At 38.9% G+C, this 19,054-nt stretch overlaps 2 protein-coding genes across 48 annotated transcripts in view; one reads left to right on the forward strand and one right to left on the reverse strand.

Moving 5' to 3' along the window:
• Positions 1–16,771, reverse strand: part of LOC126267252 (protein bric-a-brac 1-like) — a 1,659,048-nt gene extending 1,642,277 nt beyond the window's left edge. For 8 of the 12 annotated variants that reach the window (XM_049972274.1, XM_049972281.1, XM_049972280.1 and 5 more), the window contains exons 1-2: positions 16,607–16,771; positions 15,868–15,912 (exon numbers count right to left, since the gene is read on the reverse strand). The gene's annotated coding sequence lies outside the window, so the exon portion shown is untranslated. Of the gene's footprint in view, positions 1–15,867; positions 15,913–16,580 lie in introns of all 12 variants that reach the window. The other 4 variants (XR_007548970.1, XR_007548971.1, XM_049972282.1 and 1 more) reach the window with 2 other exon arrangements.
• A 106-nt stretch (positions 16,772–16,877) lies between these two features.
• LOC126267255 (MAGUK p55 subfamily member 7) overlaps positions 16,878–19,054 on the forward strand; it is a 245,502-nt gene continuing 243,325 nt past the window's right edge. For 15 of the 36 annotated variants that reach the window (XM_049972285.1, XM_049972291.1, XM_049972295.1 and 12 more), the window contains exon 1: positions 17,109–17,198. The gene's annotated coding sequence lies outside the window, so the exon portion shown is untranslated. Of the gene's footprint in view, positions 17,325–17,452; positions 17,723–19,054 lie in introns of those variants that run through there. The other 21 variants (XM_049972297.1, XM_049972315.1, XM_049972301.1 and 18 more) reach the window with 15 other exon arrangements.

Consider the following 19,054-nt stretch of genomic DNA (forward strand, 5'->3'; position numbering starts at 1 on the left):
AATGTTTTCGTGTGCACTGTAATTGGTCTAATTTTGTTTCTGCTGTCTCTACATAAGTAATATATAGGGGGCTGTAGTGTATTTCTACATTTTTCACTTAATGTGGTGTCTTGAGACTTTCTAAGCAGTCTTTCATGAAGCAGGTCTTTTTTTTGGGAGCAAAACGGCTCCAGTCATTAACACCTGTTCTGTGGCTTATGGAAGGGTAAAAAAATTGGATGTCAGCAGCAATGGGAGCGAAATTCAAAACGTGGGGAAACTAAAAAACAGAAGGAAAGCTTAGAAAACCACTATAGAAGGGGGAGGGGGGGGTGTTTTCCCCAAAAGGCACTTCAAGTGACTGACATCATCTCAATGACACCGATAAACTCAAGGACGCGATCGGCTGAGCACATGTCATCTGCTAAAATGGACGTTATAACAGGCGACAACTGTAAACGGGCACATACCAGAGTAAAGTAGGGGCACCAAAGTAAAACGTGTCTCACAGTCCACAGTTGAGAGCAGTGGGGGCAAAGCGGGGGAGGATTGCCACTTAAAAGATGTCAATGGCTAAAAAGACAGTGCCCTATCTGGAGTCTAGTTAAAATTACCACCTTCCAATGACGAGTTCGGGAGGAAGAGGTCCAAGCACAGGGAAGAGCTTTCATGTCCCAGAATTTATTATTGGGAAGTATAGACCAATGTGCGTGCCATAAAAGAGCAGCACGACAACATAAGACACTCTGTAGATCGGCAAAGGGAACCATGCGAACAGTGGGCTGAGGAAAAGAGACTGCAGCCTCAGCTGCTATATCGGCCGCCTCGTTTCCACAGATACCAAGGAGTCCTGAGATCCTGAGGAACGCCACAGAGACGTCCCCAAGTGGCAAGTGGATGCAGTCCTGAATCTGATGGACCAGAGGGTGGGCAGAGTAACGAGCTTGGAGACTGAGGAGAGAGCTGAGCGAATCTCAGCATATAATATACTGTATTAGCTGATGCAGATGTATTGGACAGTCTGGAGAACAGCATAAGGTTCCGCATTAAAAACTGAAACTGGTCGGGAAGCCAAAATCTATCAGGGGTGTTGAGAACAATATAGGCACCCCCAACACCAAATGATGTTTTTGAGCCATCAGTGTAAATAAATGTGGCATCCTCCATTTGTGCGCATAGAGCAGAAAGTGCCTGACAATAAACAAGAGAAGGGGTACCATCCTTGGTAAGCTGACAAAGGTCACAGAGCAGGCAGGTCTAGGGGCAGAGCCAAGGCGGTGCAGTACCCCCAGTTGTCAAGAAAGTTTTAGGAAAGTGGAAGTAAAGAGAATGTAGCAGCAGATGGAAGCGGACTCCCAGTGGCAGAAGAGAGAAAGGGCAGCCTGCATAACCTAAATCCAAGGAGGCATAAAAAAAAGGTCATGGGCCAGATTAGCAGGCATGGAAGACAGATGGCTAGCACGACGACTCAGAAGGACAGCTTGCCGATTGGACAGCGGAGGCTGAGCAGTCTCAGCATAAAGGCTTTCCACAGGGCTGGTGTAAAAAGCTCCATACTCAGAATCAATAGTCGAGCAGAGGAGTAAACTATGCATCCATAGTCCAATTTCAAGCACACTAAGGCACGATATAGGCAGAGAAGGACCACTCGGTCGACTCACCACGAGGTACCATTCAGAACATGGAGGATGTTGATGGATCGCAGGCAGCAAGCCAAAAGATAGGAAACGTGGAAAGACCAGCACAGTTTTCTGTCAAATGTAAGTCCCAAGAATTTAGCGACGTCCGTGAACAGAAGGTCAACAGGGCTTAGATGTGGGGAAAGCGGAAGAAACTCCATATTACGCCAAAAATTGAAATAAATAAATAAGTCTTACTGGGGGAAAAGCGGAAGCTAGTTTCGGTGCCCCAAGAGTGGAGGCGATTGAGACATCCTTGAAGATGTCGTTCAAGAAGGCCGGTCCATTGAGAGCTGTAGTAGATTGCAAAATCATCCACAAAGAGGGAGCCTGAGACATCGGGAAGGAGACAATCCATAATTGGATTTATGGCGATGGCAATCAGTACTACGCTTAGCACAGAGCCCTAGGACACCCCGTTTTCTTGTGAGAAAGAATGGGAAAGAATAGTGTTCACCTGCACTTTAATGTATGCTGTCATAAATTCATGAATAAAAAAGGGTAGCCGATCTTGAAAGCCCCAAGACAACAGTGTGTGGAGGATTGGAGGATGCCTGTCCTCTAACAGGTATCGTATGCTCTCTTCAGATCAAAAAATATTGCTACCATTTGGCGTTTGCTGAGAAAATTGTTCATGATATAAGTAGACAGAGCAACAAGATGGTCAACTGCAGAACGATGCTTTCAGAAACCGCGTTGGGCAGGTGTTAAAAGGCTTCAGGACTCCAGCCACCAAGCTAAACGGCATTTCACCATATGCTTCAAAACCTTACAAACACTACTCGTGAGAGAAATGGGGCTATAGCTAGATGAGAGGTGTTTGTCCTTTCCAGGTTTCGGAACAGGAACAATTATAGCTTCCTGCCATCTTCAGGGAAAAGTACTGTCAGTCCAAATTCGATGATAAAGGCAAAGGAGGTAAGCCAGACTATGGTATGATAAATGCAGCAGCATTTGGACGTGGACACTATCCGTTCCTGGGGCGGAAGATTGAGAAGAAGAGAGTGACTGTTGGAGTTCCCGCATGGAAAGAACAATATTATAGCTTTCGCTATTTTGAGAGGAGAAAGTAAGAGGTTGCACGTTTCTTCGGGAGAAAGGCTTTCGGGTAATTTGAAGAGCTCGAAATCTCAGTGAAGTGTTGACCCAATAAGTTAGAAACTGTGACTGGGTCCACTAAGGTATCGCGCACGACAGTGAGCCCAGAGATCGGGGAGAAACTAGGCATACCAGATAACTGTAAAATTCGACTCTAAACTTCTGAGGAGGGAATGTAGGTGTTAAAAGATCTAGTAAAGAATTCCCAGCTTGCCTTCTTACTATTACGGATGACACAATGGCATCGCGCACATAACTTCTTAAAGCGGATATAATTGGCCAAAGTAGGATGGTGGCAAATGACACGAAGAGCAAGTCCCCCGTTGTGTATTGTGTCATGGCACACCTCGTTCCACCAAGGAACTGGGGAGCGTCGGGGTAAATTGGAGGTGCGAGGTATTGAATGTTCCGCGGCTGTAAGAATAACTTCTGTAACATGAGTGACCTGATCATCAACACTAGGAAAGTGACGGTCATCAAATGCTGGTAGAGACGAAAAAAGTGTCCAATCAGTTTGGGCAAACTTCCAGTGTCTCGGGCAGTTGTGGCTGCAATCGAAGGACACATGGAAAATGGTCACTCGAGTGTGTATCAGCAAGAGCGAACCATTCAAAGCGCCGAGCTAGCTGAACAGTACCGACCGAAAGGCCCAAATGAGAGAAATTTGTCGTGAAGGCAGACAAAAATGTATGTTCCCCAGTGTTGAGGCAAACAAGATCCACTTGGTAGAAGAGGTCAATCAACAGAGAGCCTCGTGGACAAGGACGTGGAGATCTCCAAAGCGGGGTGGTGTGCACTGAAGTCCCCAACCAGCAAATGGGGGGTGGGGGGCACTGACCAAGGAGATGAAAGAGATCAGCTCTTGCCATCAGTGTGGAGATGGAATGTATATGGTACAAAGAGATAGACGGACAGCAACAGCTTGGAAGGAACTGTTTAAGGGGGTTGGGTGATAATGGACAGTATCATGGAGAAGAATCCTAAGTCCCCCATGAGCTAGAGTGCCATCAACAGAGGGGAGATCAAACCGGATTGTCTGGAAATGAGGGAAAACAAAGCAATTGTGGGGACACAGCTTTGTTTCCTGAAGACAGAATATGACCGGCGAGTAGGATCGTAAGAGGATTGACAATTCATCTCAACTGGCTCTAATGCCGCGGATATTCCAATGGATAATGGACATAGGGTGGACAGAAAAGAGAAGAATCTGATCATGGTTGCTCTCAACTCAACGAGTGCTGAGAGCCGGCGGCCAACAGTGTGGCATAGCATTCAGCCAAAGGCAGAAGATCCTGATCCATAGGTTGTTCGGGGGCAGCTCCTGCCACTAGCGATTGGCCAGTTGATCGGCCGCCAGCAATGCGCCTTGGCGACACGGAAGACAGATGAAGGCAGTTACCTACAGGTGGCACTGTAGATGAGACACGCTGTGGTGGAGAAGAAGAGGAACTTGGTTTTTTATGAGCCTTCTTGGAAACGGGATGTTGAGATGAGGGAGGAATCAATGGTTGTGAAGTCGGGGTACATAAAAAATCTTCGCAAGTAGGCTCTTTTTTGGAAGTCCAGGTGTCTGATTTTGGGGCTCGTGATTTAGCAGGAACCGATGAAGGGTGAGCCATAGACTGAGCAGGTGATTGTGGGGAGGTTGAATGGGGGATCTCTGTGCAGGCCTATCTGATGACCGTGGCACTAAAGGTGAGATCACAAATCTGCATGGCTGCTTCCTTAGTAGGCCGAGGAGATGCAAGGACAGTGCTATATTTACCTGCTGGGGACACAGTGGGATTTCAACTGGTGAATAACTTTCGAGCAGCAAATATAGACACCTTTCCCTTCACTCTGATTTCCTGAATAACCCGTTCATTTCTCTAGAGGAAGAAGTGTGGTCGCCCATAAAGTGTACAACGAAGGGATGGAGGTGAACAAGCACCCTCATGGGCATTTGGCTGGATTAGAACACGACTGGCTGGTATGATTAAACCGCTGACACTGATAGGAACGTGTAGGGTTGGGGATGTAAGGACGAACTGAAATTATCTCATAGCCCGCTTTAATGTTCGATGGAAGTTGAACTCTGTCAAATGTCAAGAAGATGGCATGGCTTGATAGCAAGTCCTTGTCAACCCTTTTCATGACTCAATATACAGCCATTACGCCCTGGTCAGACAGGTAGTTTTGAATTTCCTCGTTGGACAATCCGTCGGGTGAGTGTGTATAAACCATGCTGCATGATGAATTTAAAGTGCGATGCCCTTCTACCTGGACGGGGAAGGTGTGTAGCAGTGGAGTTAACAGCAATTTTTGTGCCTGGAGGGCACTGACTGTTTCTAACAACAAGGTGCCATTTCGTAATTGGGAACAAGACTTTATAGGACCTGCAATTGCATTTCTGAATAATGAAAGGGTTGACTGTGGAGAAGTCTTGACCTTCGTCCAACCGAGAAACAGCAAGGTACTATGGCACTGATGGAAGAATTGTCCGTGGCTGAGACTCAACTAACTTTCGCCTGTGAGCAGAAATTGTAGATGTAGAGCAAACCATTGCCGAAGTGTCCCCCATGATTACCGGCCTTTCCAATGGTGCACTACTTCCTTGTGGGGGCCCTCTCTGAGGGCACTCCCGCCTTAGTTGATTGTTCACACCTCCCGAGAAACGAACGGAGGGACCAATCAGCAAGTTTGGAAGGTACCAGCTCAGATAATCAGCCCTCCCTGGGCCTGGCCATTTCCAGAGAGTATGTACGTGTCCTACCTGTCTACCCGGGGTGGGGAATTATGCGTTACCCTGTCACTAGCTACATGTGGGTAGGCCGTCAGACACACACAGGGAGGAAAGAAAGAGAAATGGAGGAACAAAGAAACGGAAAGAAGAGAGGTCTCAGCGGAGATGAGGCAAGGAAAAGATGACAAAGGGAGAACAGAGGCTTTTCAGCATACAAAGCAAAGAGGAGAGACTATGTCTTACACAGTTACAAGCGTCCATCTCTGGACGTAGGCATGAAACATACCCGCATAGGGAGAGATGAGAAGGGAAGAGGCAGAGGTGGGAGGGCGGGGGGGGGGGGGGGGGGGGGGGGGGGGAGATGAGGAAGGATGTGGAGAAGGAAGGTATGCACCCAGGAAAAGAAAGAGAGCCGCACTAACTCGGGGTCCCTTGCTCGCCACACACGTATCCACGAAAGAGTTGTGGACCCCCTGGGGCGAATGAAGTAGTTGCCATGAGTCTCCACTGTGTCTGTTGATGCAGGTTTCTCAGCATTTCAGTGACATACTCCTCTTTTCTAACAAAGCTGTGACCATTTGAGCTGGCCTACACCAAATATCTACTGTTAGACAAACTTGAGCAATTTACTGGGATGGGTGCACAAGTGTTTTGTACACAATCTCTACATCTATGTTTATACATTCTGCAAACTACTGTGAGCTGCATGGCAGAGGGTATATCCCATTATACCACTTACTAGGGTTTGTCCCAGTTCCATTCACGTATGAAGCGCAGGAAGAATGATTGATTGAACGCTTCTGTGTGTGCAAATAATTATTCTTTTCTTACCCTCACATTCCCTATGTGAGCAACACGTAGGGGGCTGTAGTATATCCCTAGAATAATCATTTAAAGCAAATTTTTGGAACATTATTAATAGACTTTCTTGGGAAAGTTTATGTAGTAAACTGAACTGCATTTTCCAGTATCCTACCTATGAATTAAAGGCTGCCATCTCCTTTACCTATGACATCCTATGTAATCATTTCACTTCATCACTCCACAAATATTACACCCTGGTATTTGTATGAGTTCATCGATTTAAAATATAGCTCATTGGTACTATAGTGTGGGATACAAAATTTCTGCTTCTAATATAGTGGACAATTTCACATATCCAAATATTCCAAGCATGTGGCCAATCTTTGCACCACTTCAAAATCCTCTAAGGTCCCACTAAATATTTGTGCAGTTGTTTTCAAACAGTACATTAAAGACAACTGCATCATCTGCAAAAGGGTGAGGCTACTAATAATGTTTTCTGGTGTGTTATTAATATTTAACACAGTATGTAGCAAGGATCGATGTGCTGATTATACTGTGTTGTGTGTGTGCAGGCGGACATATCTTATTAGTGCATCTGATGTTTTTATATCTTGGCTGCTTCTGAAGGACACCCCATCTTTTATCCCTTTGGGTACTTTTGTGTCTTCCTATCAACATTAATAAAATTTTTCTGTGTCTTGTGTTGAAAGTACTTCCTTCTTTATTCAAGTAATAAAACTTAATGCACCTCCAAACTGTAATACTGGAGTACAGTGTGTCCAACAGGTCATGGGTGTAGTAAAGTAAGTTTATTACCTAGGACAATGTTTTATTTTCTCTTCACGTCAATCGAGCCTTTGAAGGGAGTTTAATGACTCTGAAGATTTCTTGATTTTGAAAGTGAAAAGGTAAGAGATTGATCGAACAAAATCTTAATAGTATCTAGAAATTTGACATAGAAACTTTTTAACTATGGAAATATCAAATTTATGTTTGGCATGAAAAACTGTTGGACATTGTTGATGGAAGTAAAGTAAGACCAGCTTAAGGTACAGGTGTACACAACTTGTCACATAAGATTAATGCATGCAGAATCATAACAACTCATGAATAGCAGGTTGCAATTAATAAGGTTACATTGAAACAACAGTTCTTCAATTATTCTAAGTTTCACTATGATACTATCGTGCTATGTATTAGTAAAGTTGAAGCATTACCAAAGTCTCCTGCAGATGTCGGTCAACCAGTGGAGATACAAACAAGATTACACGGTTCTTTTAGTACTGTTTGGGGCTCTTGTGATGTAAGCAGGCAGACTTTCAATAATTTAACAGTAAGGTTTTGGGAAGAAGAGCAACATTTGTCACAGATTGAAGAGATGGGAACCGCATTTTGTCCTAATAAGGTTAATCATAAAAATGAGAAAGGTCAATGTTCACAAAGGAATTTAATTAAAAGTTCTGTGGACAAGAAAAAAATTGAGTGCTATCATTGTCACAAGAATGGTCATTACAAAGCCAATTGTCAAGAGAAAGTCAGGAAAATTTGTGATGATATTTGCCGTGCTGACAGTGTTGCAACAAAACACATGCCCTTACACAAGGAATGGTTTTCAACATTTAAACTAGTAGGGAAGTTTGAAGTTCCTGTTCAGTTCAGATAGGAGTTAATTCAGTTGTCTATGCTGAAGCTACTGGATCAGACAAGTTAAATACACTAATACAGGATGTATGGGAACCCTGGACTCAGAAGCAGACATTGTATGTACCTAGCACGAAGAAAAATCATGTTTTCAGTGGTAGGAGTATAATCTACTAAAGGTTTAAAAATCATATTCAATAATAAGAAGACTCAGCTATGGAGTGATATCCCAGTGACCATTTGTATAAAAACTACAAATCAATGTAAAAGAGTGTCATTCTCTATGGAAAATATTGAACAAGTAAATTGTGCATCTGGTATGACACAAGAGGACGGGATGTGTAAACACTGAGATTCTGAGGAAAATGGCTGTCTGTGGTCTGATATATAAATTTAAAATCAAATACATTAAGCTGTATTTGTGAACCACGTCACTAGGGCTGATTTCTCCTGGCCCTCCGTCCAGTCACCCCTCCCAATTCAAGTACCCACATCACCTTCAATATGCAAATCCCTCTCCCTCCTGACAATGCCCACAACCTAGTCCAGCTGCCAAAATGCAGCACTGGCATTGTGAGTCCAACTGACACCAAGTAAGGCCACAGACAGAGGCATGTGCACTGGTGTGTGTGTGTGTGTGTGTGTGTGTGTGGGGGGGGGGGGGGGGGGGGGTGTACCCTAGCTCAGAAAAGGATTAGTCTGAAACCCAGCACGTGTTCTTTCTTTTTGTGTGTGCCCCTCGACAACTTAACACTTCTGCTCTTTAGTAAGTGGTCTCCATTGATCAAAAAGTATTTAAGTTATATTACTTCTGTATTCTCAGGGTTTCAACTGTTGGTGGGAAGGCAGACAGGGAATGGATTAAAGTTATCAAAACTATCAACAGCATTTGTTGGTTATGAAATTCATTATAATTTCAAGAATACTGGCATTACACATGAAACCATTTCACCATATGTACCAGAGATGAATGGTAAATCTGACTGTGATATAATCAGATCAGTAGTGGAAAGTGGTTGCACAATGCTTCTTGAGTCGGGTCTTCCAGAGACACTTGGGGCAGAAGCAGTGAACAGCAATCTGCACATTATATTACTGTTTGTGTATGCCTACTAGTGAAAAAATAACTTATAAGAATTGTTTGGGAAGAGAATATCATTAAAATGTTTGCCTAGGCTTGGAGCCAAATTTTTCAGGCAGTTTAAACCTAAATTTCGAAGAAAATCAAAGAAGATGGTAACGATTGGTTAAGAGTAACAATCACAGGCCGTATGATCCTATACCCAAGAAAATAAACTGTTTCACATGGCACAGTTTTGAATGAAAATATCACAGGAACTCAGCAGCAGTAACATAATGTATGGAAACAGTGTCCCTACAGAAGCAGACGAAGATGAAGCTCGGCAACCTGTGGAATATGTTGATTTAGTTGCACTAGATCAAGGGCCATGTGTTGCTGAGAAGGTTATTCAACTTGGAGTGGATCTTAGAAAATGTGACGAACTTTGCCCTTTGGTTCGTGAAGTTGAATGGTAAATCTGAGTGTGATATAATCAGTTCAGTAGTAGATGAAATGTCCTCATTGGCAATAAATAATACCTGGGGCTTTGTGGATCTCCCTCCTGGTTAACAGGCTGTTGGTTTTAAACGGATTTACAAAATTAAATGTGAACCAGAAGGTAGCAATCGTATCCTTCATATGTCTTAAGATTATGGTTTTATTGTAATTACTAATATTCATTGTTCAACATGGGTTATGTCAATATATGAACCAGTGGTTTTGTTAGGGAAAAATGTGTTGCCAGATCTGCAATGAAAGCAGAGTAGAACGACTAACTCACTCCTTCCAAGACTGATATAATGAGATAATTCTGTTAAACATTCTTCACTACTGTATTACCTCAATACACCATCAAAGAGTGAGTAGTAGTGAGGACTTATAAATCAAAATATCGGTATTCTATCAGAAATAAATCAATAAGCTTTCTTCCCTAGTCAAAACCTCCAGTTTTAAGGTCACTGGGACTCATTGTTCATTCTCTTCTGTTTGCTACATTGCAAATACGGAGGATTCATTTACGAATTTTAGGGAGCATTCATTTACAAATTTCAGACGTCAAATATCTGGATTACAAGTATTGGAAAGGAACCTCATCACTACTGCCGACACTGTGTCAAAAAGCAATACCTCCAGTCATATATGTGGAATGATTTGTATTTTTAATCTTCAAAGAGGTAAGAGAAATGATACGCTTGTCAATATTTATCCCTGAGTGAAACTTCGAAATTTTGAGGACCAGTAAAGAAACACAGAACACTTTGGGCAAATTAACTATGCCAGGTATAGTACTCCCTCTGACCAGGGAGAAATCATGAGCACCATAATTGTTACATAGGCTGATTACTGGCAATGATTAGAATTATGATGCAAACATATCAAAAGAAACAACAATTATCATCACTTTAACATTAGTGAGAATCATGTCATAATTCTAATAATACTGATGATGTGTAACTGAATAGTGGTATGTGCTTTATCAATGAAGATCTATACCCCATTTATAACTTTACGTAGGTCATTTTCTGTAACTTTATCACCACTGGCAGATGTTCTGCATATACAGCTGCAACACTATAGGCTGAAATAGGATCACGTAAATCTTAAAACTGTATGTAACTTCCCTTCCAGTAATAGATTTGTGTTATCTGATGGGTATCTTTCCTGTTTCTGCAGTTTTTATGTTTATCTTGTTATATATCAAATGAAGTCTGGACCATATGTAATACATTACATTTAGAAAATCTGGTAAAGCACAACCACCTCTTGCATTTCCTGCTTCAGCTGCAAACAATCTTGTAAAAATTAGATTTTATATTCACATCTGCAGATTTTTCCAACTCTCAACCAAACTGTAACCTTTCTACTTACATCCCAAAAACTAATATAGATGCAAAATAAATATTTTCAGTGTCCTCTTCTCTTTATATCTGCAAATGTATGATGTCACATGCTATGTAATCATTACAGGATAAAGCACATTTACTTCGAAGTATACAGAACGAGAATAATTTTGTCCATATTTCACAAAGCCAATAGATGGGACATGGGGGGAGGAGAAAAAGTTTTTCTTTAAGTTTTTATACCTCGATTGCATTTTCTGTTAGATAATTCACAATCTTATCAGATATGACAACGAAGTTGGATGAAAGTAGGATTGCAATTCTTAAGAATTACTAACCATTTACAACAGATTTTTTTGGTTAAAATAGTACTTTATTTAGCACTGCCAGTACTTCATCGGTGTCGAAACTGAACAAATGCAGTACTTATTTTAATCAAACAGCTTATGGAAATTATTTGTTCCTTTGAACTTGTCGAGGCTGTGTTGCCTCAAATTACTTCAACATCAGTCATTAGTCATGTCTTAAATTTTTAATTAGTCCAAAATACAGGTTCCAACTGGGTCATTTCATGTCAAGTCACCCAGTCCTTGACACCAACCATGTCAGATTTTGATGAAACTTGGTACAATTACTTCTTTTATCATCCTGAAAGCACTTGTAAAATTTTTTTACTCTATCTCTTATAGTTGTTTTTTTTTTATATAAATTTTTAAAGTTTTAGATTTGGTGGTGTTTCAGCAGTTGGAAATCTTAACTTAAACGTGTCCTCACAACAACAACAAAATTGTATATTAAAGAATACTCAAGATGTCAGTATGAAATTTTGGAATAAGTTTGTGTATTATACCTAAACGTTAAAAAAAATTGCCATATATTAAAATCTTCCAAACGAAAAAAAATTACAAGTTTTTTATTTTTTAGCTAACGGATGTTTAGTTTTACAAAAACTGCAATATCTAGAGTCTCAGACCTGATAGAAAGCTCAAATTTGTTTTAAAATACTCTTAATTGTATAGGCTATTAGATAAAAGAAAAATTATGTTGACTTTTTAACCTGTTTAATAGTTATCTAATTTTTAAAATAATATTAATTATTTTTTAAAAATCAAACGAACCAAGTGACTTGGACACCGATAATAAGTTTTTTGCCTTCTTGGAGTAACAATTTTGTTTTGTTACTCCTGTGTTTTGAAGTAAAAAATTATTACAGTGTTAAATAGTGCTTGGATAGTATTTTATTAAGTTTATTTGAACTTTCAGTAAGTACTGTTACTTAGAACTAGAGATTCTTTTCCAATATCCTATAAAAGTAACCAGAACAGTAATCAGACCAAAACTGAAATCAGTACGTCAGATATTCAAACCTGTAGCGAAGGCTTATTTAAAAAATCTGACTGTTTCCAAACAACCTACACACCTTCAAAAAAGTTACAACCGGTATCTGAACTGAGTGAGGAAGAAAAAGATTTGATCCACTTACAATCAGGAATTAATCTGTGTGAATTTAAGATTATATGTTCACACCACAGCTACTACTTTTTAAATGTTTTTGAAAAGTATCAAACAACATGCTGAGAAGTGTAGGCTTGGATCTTTCTAAACAATTACTGACAAAAAATATTAGTATAAAACCTGGACAAAAGCTTTGCTCAACATGCCATAACTTTTGTGAGGAAAAATTAAGAGTCGAAGTCAATGAAAGTGAAACAGATGATGAAGTCATGGTTGAATTAGCATCACTGGAATCCAGAAAGGAATCCCATGTACAAACAAACATTGCTCCTGATAATTTAGGTTTAACACCGATAAAGCTTCATGGCTTGTCTGAACAAAGTAAAGAGTCTTAAGACAAAAGGAAGGTTAGCAGTATTGAAAAGACTGCAAAAAAGCCGGTTTCAAAAGCATTAAAATATGATGCACCAAGTTCTGATGATGACAAAGAAAATACAAGTGTGGTTGAGAAAACAAAGGATTTTGATGTAATGATTTCTCTTATGAAAGAGAAGATTTCATCTGTTGGGAGGTCTAGAAAAATCCAGATTCTGACCTTGACTCCACATTCTTGGAGACAAAATAAAGTGATGAAAGAATTTAATGTACGTGAGTACATGGTGTGACAAGCTAGAAAGCTAAAATCTGAAAAGGGTATTTTGGAAATTCCTGGTCCAAAAAAAGGTAAAACTCTTTCTGAAAATACAGTAAGACTTTTAACAGGTTTTTATGAAAAGGATGAAAGTTCCAGAGTGCTACCTGGAACAAAAGACAAAGTAAGTGTTCAAAAAATCTGTACATGCAAAAAAGACTCATTTCGTGTAACTTGAGAACTCTATTATTCTTTCAGATGGGAGAATCCCCAGGTAGAAGTAGGATTTTCAAAATTTTGTTTCTTGAGACCTAAATGGTGTATCCTTGCTGGTGCTGCAGGCACACACAATGTGTGTGTATGCAGTATCCAACAGAATGTTAAACTATTACTGGATGCTGTGAAAATTGATGAATCTTATAAAGACCTAATTAAGATGACTGTGTGCAACACGGAAAACCAAAACTGCATGCTACATCATTACGACAGCTGTCCTGCAAATACTGCACTAACTGAGTACTTAACTGAAAAACTAAGTGAAGATTATGATTTAGAAGAAGAAATTGTAATCAGTCAGTGGGTTAACATAGACAGGGCAGAAATGATCAAACAGTCTATCAGTGTTGAAGACGACATTTCTTTATTGGTTAGGTCATTGGAAAAGCTCACCCCGCACTCGTTTATAGCAGAATCCCAATCAGCAGCCTTTAAAAGATTGAAAGAAGACCCACCACAAAAACAGCAATTATTGTGACGGATTTCAGTGAAAATTATTCCTTTGTTATACGAAACGAGATCCAAAGTTACCACTGGAATAGAGGTGGTTGTACTCGACACCCAGTTGGAGTTTTTCTAAGAAATGAGGAAAACAATGTTTTTGTTTCCAACCACTGTTTTATTAGTGATGACCAAGAACATGACACTAGTTTTGTTAACTTTGTACAAAAAGAAATTACAAAGTGGCTGTCATTACATCATACTGCCATTGACTCAGTGCGCTACTTTACAGATGGTTGTGCTGGGCAGTACAAAAATAGAAACAGTTTTAAAAATTTAACCGAACACTTGAGAGACTTTAATTTGAAAGCCCATCACACTTTTTTTGCAACAAGTCATGGGAAGTCAATTTGTGATGGCCTAGGAGGAACTATTAAAAGAATTTTAAGGAAAGCCAGTCTACAGCTTTCAGATGAAGAACAAATAATGACAGCAATCGATGTGTACAAGTTTTGTGAAAAAAATATTGAAAACATTCATTTTCACTTTATTGATAAAAAAAGAAGCTGATTCGCTACGGTTAAAACTATAAAAAAGGTTTTCAGCAACCTGAACCACTCCTGGAACAAGAAGTTTTCATAACTTCAAACCACTTCCAACAAACAACCTTGAAATTAGAAAGACTACAGATAGTGTAAAACCCTCCTTAGTCTTTTCTTTCCATTCTTCTTCTGATTGGGTTCATGTTGAATCATCCATAAATAGCTATGTGGCTGCAAGTTATGATGGTAACTGGTACTTTGGACTGGTAAAAACAATATTCAATGTTGAAGATGCAGAAATTCTATTTCTACATCCTTCAGGACCAGCTGCATCATTTTATTGGCCTGAAAGAGAAGATTCTTGCATAGTGCCTTTGGAGCACGTAGTCTGTGTAGTAAACACACCTCAATCAAGCAGCACTGGAAGAATGTATTACTTCAAAAAAGACTGTATCAAAAGAACTGAAAGCTCTTGGATGAAGTGGAAAAACAGTTTGAATCAGCATTCATGTTTATTAAAGAGACAAATGCTCAAAAAATTCAATGTTTCAAGCAATCAGTTGGATTATACCTAAGTGTTGTAAGTACACTTTATTTGTACATAATTCTAATGTAATCTACTATAATTAATAAACATGTTAAAAAGCCATCATTATTTTTGTTTTATCAAGTAGCCTATATGTTTAAGAGTAAATTAAAACAAATTTGAGCATTCTATCAGGTCTGAGACTCTAGATATTGCAATTCTTATAAAACAAAACATCAGTAAAATAAATAAATAAATAATAATAATAATAATAAAATTTAAAAAATGTATTTTTCATATAAAATATTAATATATTTTAATAGTATCATTTTTATCTTCAAATATGTATAATAAATAAACTGGCTGCAAAAATCCATGTTGTCATCTAAGAGTTTTTAAGATAAGCAATTTTAAAGTTTTGAATACAAATTAAATTTACCATTTCCGAAGATTTGGAAAACACAAAACATAAAAACTTTAAAAATTTATTTAATAAACTATAAGAGATGCAGCAAAAAAAAAAAAGCAAGTGTTGTCAGGATGGTATTACAACCATTGAGCTAATTTCATAAAAAATCTAAGGAGGTGAGTGTAAAATTTATTTTTTATTGGGTGATTTGATATGGAATGACCAAACTCTCTCCAACAACTCATATCATGGTTCTTAAACATTCATATTATGAATCAGTATGGGAATACAATGGACAGAAGTATGTGATAACTGTACATAACAGGGATAAAACTGGCCAATGAGAAATATTCATTAATGTTTCCTTTGATGCTTTACTTTAAAATGGATTTTGCATTATAAATATCTATTCCTACGGCAATGTGTTTGTGCATCCTAAGATAGTTATCTGTGAAACTGAGCTTCAGTGCAGCTATACATTCTGAGGTCACAAATTACAGCTTAGTCTGTAGTCCATAAATAAATGTGTGTGGAGGAGAGGGTGGGAGGCAGATGCATACGGTTGGTTGGCATGATTCTACAATAAAACCTGTAATATGCAACAGAGAACACACTTTAAAAAGATCTCCTGTCATTTGGGCTCAAGTACACATCTTAAAGTGCAGATTTGTCTCCATATCTCATAAACTGGTTTAGGCCTAATTTGCCATGAAGTTCCAATACCCAATTGCATGCTACATACTGACTCCAAACAACTTACCAGTTCATAAATGTCATGAGGATGTTATGCTGAAGATCCAGTATTCTGGAATAGAAGAACAGTAGTTATAGATAAGACGGTATGTGAATCTCAGTTGCAGAAATTATACACAGCAGTACACCATTGAGTTTACATTGTTCAATGGATACCATGAAACAAACCAATGATAGTCTTTCCTCACAATAACATTTGAGCCTTTAAACACGTCTCAAGTTACAATCAGACATCAGGCAAGTTTTATTTGGAAAATGTAATTAGTTCTTAATGAGCCTAGGGGAGGTTGACACTTTGTGCGCCATCGTTCTTCAATGAAACAGTTTTGAAGTTACCGAATCAGAAGCTTTCAAAATATTTGGCGGGTCCTACACAGTTAAAGGAATACCAAATTATTGGACTGTGAACCAGCAGCATCTCAAAATGTTTAACACGTAAAAGAAGAAGTTGTGGTTATTTGTGAACTGACCGAATTGTTTCAGAGAGTGGGAATGTTTACAGACAATTCAAAACAATGTGTCAACGTCAGCCAGTAATTTATGAGACGGGTGACGACTGTTGTAGTATCAAACGACTGCAGGAATTATGGGCAATGTACTTTTGCACCCTCAGTAGTGCAATTCGGTATGAATACGCAACTATTATACTTTATTTCTGAAGACGCCCGACTGCGCAAGGTGAGGTTAGCAGCATGTAAACAAAAATAACCAACAACTTACTTGGATTACAGCGGGATAAATCTTACCTAACTAGTTACAATGAGGTTTGTCACAAATAGGTTAGCACTTAAAATTTAATTGTACTGTCATAATCACTTTTAAAGATACAAAATACGCTATACAATCAAAATTCACGATCACACTTCAAGCGTCCAAAGTCAGAAGTGCCAACTTTCTTTTTGTGTATCCAGTGCCAGCACAGGCACCACCGGCATAAAACAAAAGCTCTGATAAAGAAAGAATATTTCTATCATTTAGTATTTCATACTCTTCACATGTATTTAATAAGTCAAAGGCACACAAATTGATCATAAACGAATAACGTAAGAACGAAATATGTATATCGCAAAAGGGGAATGTAAGCGGGCATTAAGTTACGAGGAACAAGTTTCAGTCCATGATATGGACTACTGCTGACCCGTAAATTGTATATGAATTGAAGTTTTTGTTAGAAAAGTGTTGCGACTTGGAAATTTACATTTATATCGAACTTGACGTCTTGTTACTGCATATGTTGGCACTCATCCAAAACAATATGGCTGCGTTGAACGGTTGAGAATAATTTGCAAGGGGAAAAATATCGTTGCAGTTTGCAATTTTCATGGATATCCTTAATAGGTAAAGAAAAGTTTCTATTATATGTAGTCTATTAACTGCGTGAAACCTAGTATGGTATGTTCCATGATGAATATTTCCGTATGGAAAGAATGCTGTCCCTGATGTTCCTCCGGCGTAATGAATAAGGTCTGTAAAATTTAGGTTTTTTAAGCAAAATTACAAACTCTGCTACGATAGACATTAGCGACTTTTGATAAAAACCCCGAAAGAGTCAGCGTGTGCTTTGACGGATGCTGCATTGTTCGGGATTGTAGGTCAAAGAATGTGGAACTTCAGCATTGAAAATGCAATGAAGTGCAACGCTGCTGAAAATAGCTCTTGCATACTTAAAGGAACACCAGTAAAAAATCGGTGAATTGATTTGATCATTGGCGCACTACTTGGAACAACTAAATTAGAATAAAAGACTACCGTGTGACCCACTAGTGATTTGTACCGAATTGTAAATAATGATGTATTCGTCTCATAACGTACTGTTATTAATTATGTGATTTCGGTACAAGAGACATGTCAGAAGTAGTGAGGTAATGTATGTTCATAAAATTATAGTTAATGAGATGGAGCAGTATTTCACGGTTAATACTTTTTCCTCGAGACAGAAAAGTTATATTTTCGTAATGTTAATGATCAATGATATTTAGTCTTTCATGAACTATTCCAATGAGTGATACCATTTTTATATCAGAGGCTCACGTAGCTGCCTCTTCTTCAAATTTATAATTTTAGGCTCTTGAAGATTTTCATTCTCATATATTGGGATGTATACTAAAATATCTTTGATGAACAGGAGGCATAACATTATTTCTTGTACCCTGAGAATGATTTTTCATATATAAGTAGTTTTATGCCGTATACTGCATTACTGTAAGGCATGAACCAGTAGTAATTTCCTTATGAAATTTTCGGTTGTATGTAATATCATTGATATAGATGCATTTAGAAATCTGTATTTTTATGAGATCAGTGAACTACTTTGAAAGAACATATTGCTATAAAATGTAGAGAGATATTAATAGTGGGAGGGAGTAGGCAATCCTTAATAACATTTATTAACACACAGTATTTTCTCCTCCTCGCCTTGTTCTGTCAAACAGGTCCTCAAAGGTTGCTTTGTCGTTGTTGGGTACCTCTAAAGTGGTATGTTTAAAGATCATGATAAGCTTGGAGTACTTAGCACATCTGTGGTGAAATGTTGCATCTTTAAAGATAAAGCTCCAAATTGTATTTCGTGGGTTTCAAATGAAACTTTTCCTCAACGGTAGTGTAATGCGTAGTTGACATGGTTGCAATTACTGCACATCTGTGTGGTCTGCAGTGGCAAAAATTGTGGGCAAAACTATTGTGTTACAGGTGGGATATATTTTTACATTAGGTGGTAGTTCAGGGGAGTGGGAAACAGAGAAAGTTGTTGGTTTTTGGGCAGTTTCACTTTGCATGGGTGTTCATGGGATGTTAATTATTACAGAAATAAAGTGTGAGTCATTGCTGCACTTGTGACAACTGTTTGTGATATGAACATTGAAGACTTGATGGTGTTGGAGTTACTGGCCAAAATAATCCTGTAAGAAATAGTAACACATCTTGAGATTTATGAAGTTCCCTTTCTGCATTTGGAAGCTTATGTAAATGTAAAGTTAATATGAAGCCATCCTGAAGAGACTTCACTAATGGCACGGTGACACACATGCGGAAGCTATCCAAAGGATGCAGAGCTAACAGTGGAAATAGAAAATGCTTGATGCTTTAGTGTTTTCTTTCATTACAGTTTCTTGAACATTGTTAAAATCTATGGATTGCTCTCGTTTGGTAGTTGAAGTAGTTTTATTGTTGAGCACCTGAGTGGTCATCTCCTCTTT

The sequence above is a fragment of the Schistocerca gregaria genome, chromosome 4 (genome assembly GCF_023897955.1).
Source record: "Schistocerca gregaria isolate iqSchGreg1 chromosome 4, iqSchGreg1.2, whole genome shotgun sequence".
Lineage (NCBI taxonomy): Eukaryota > Metazoa > Arthropoda > Insecta > Orthoptera > Acrididae > Schistocerca > Schistocerca gregaria.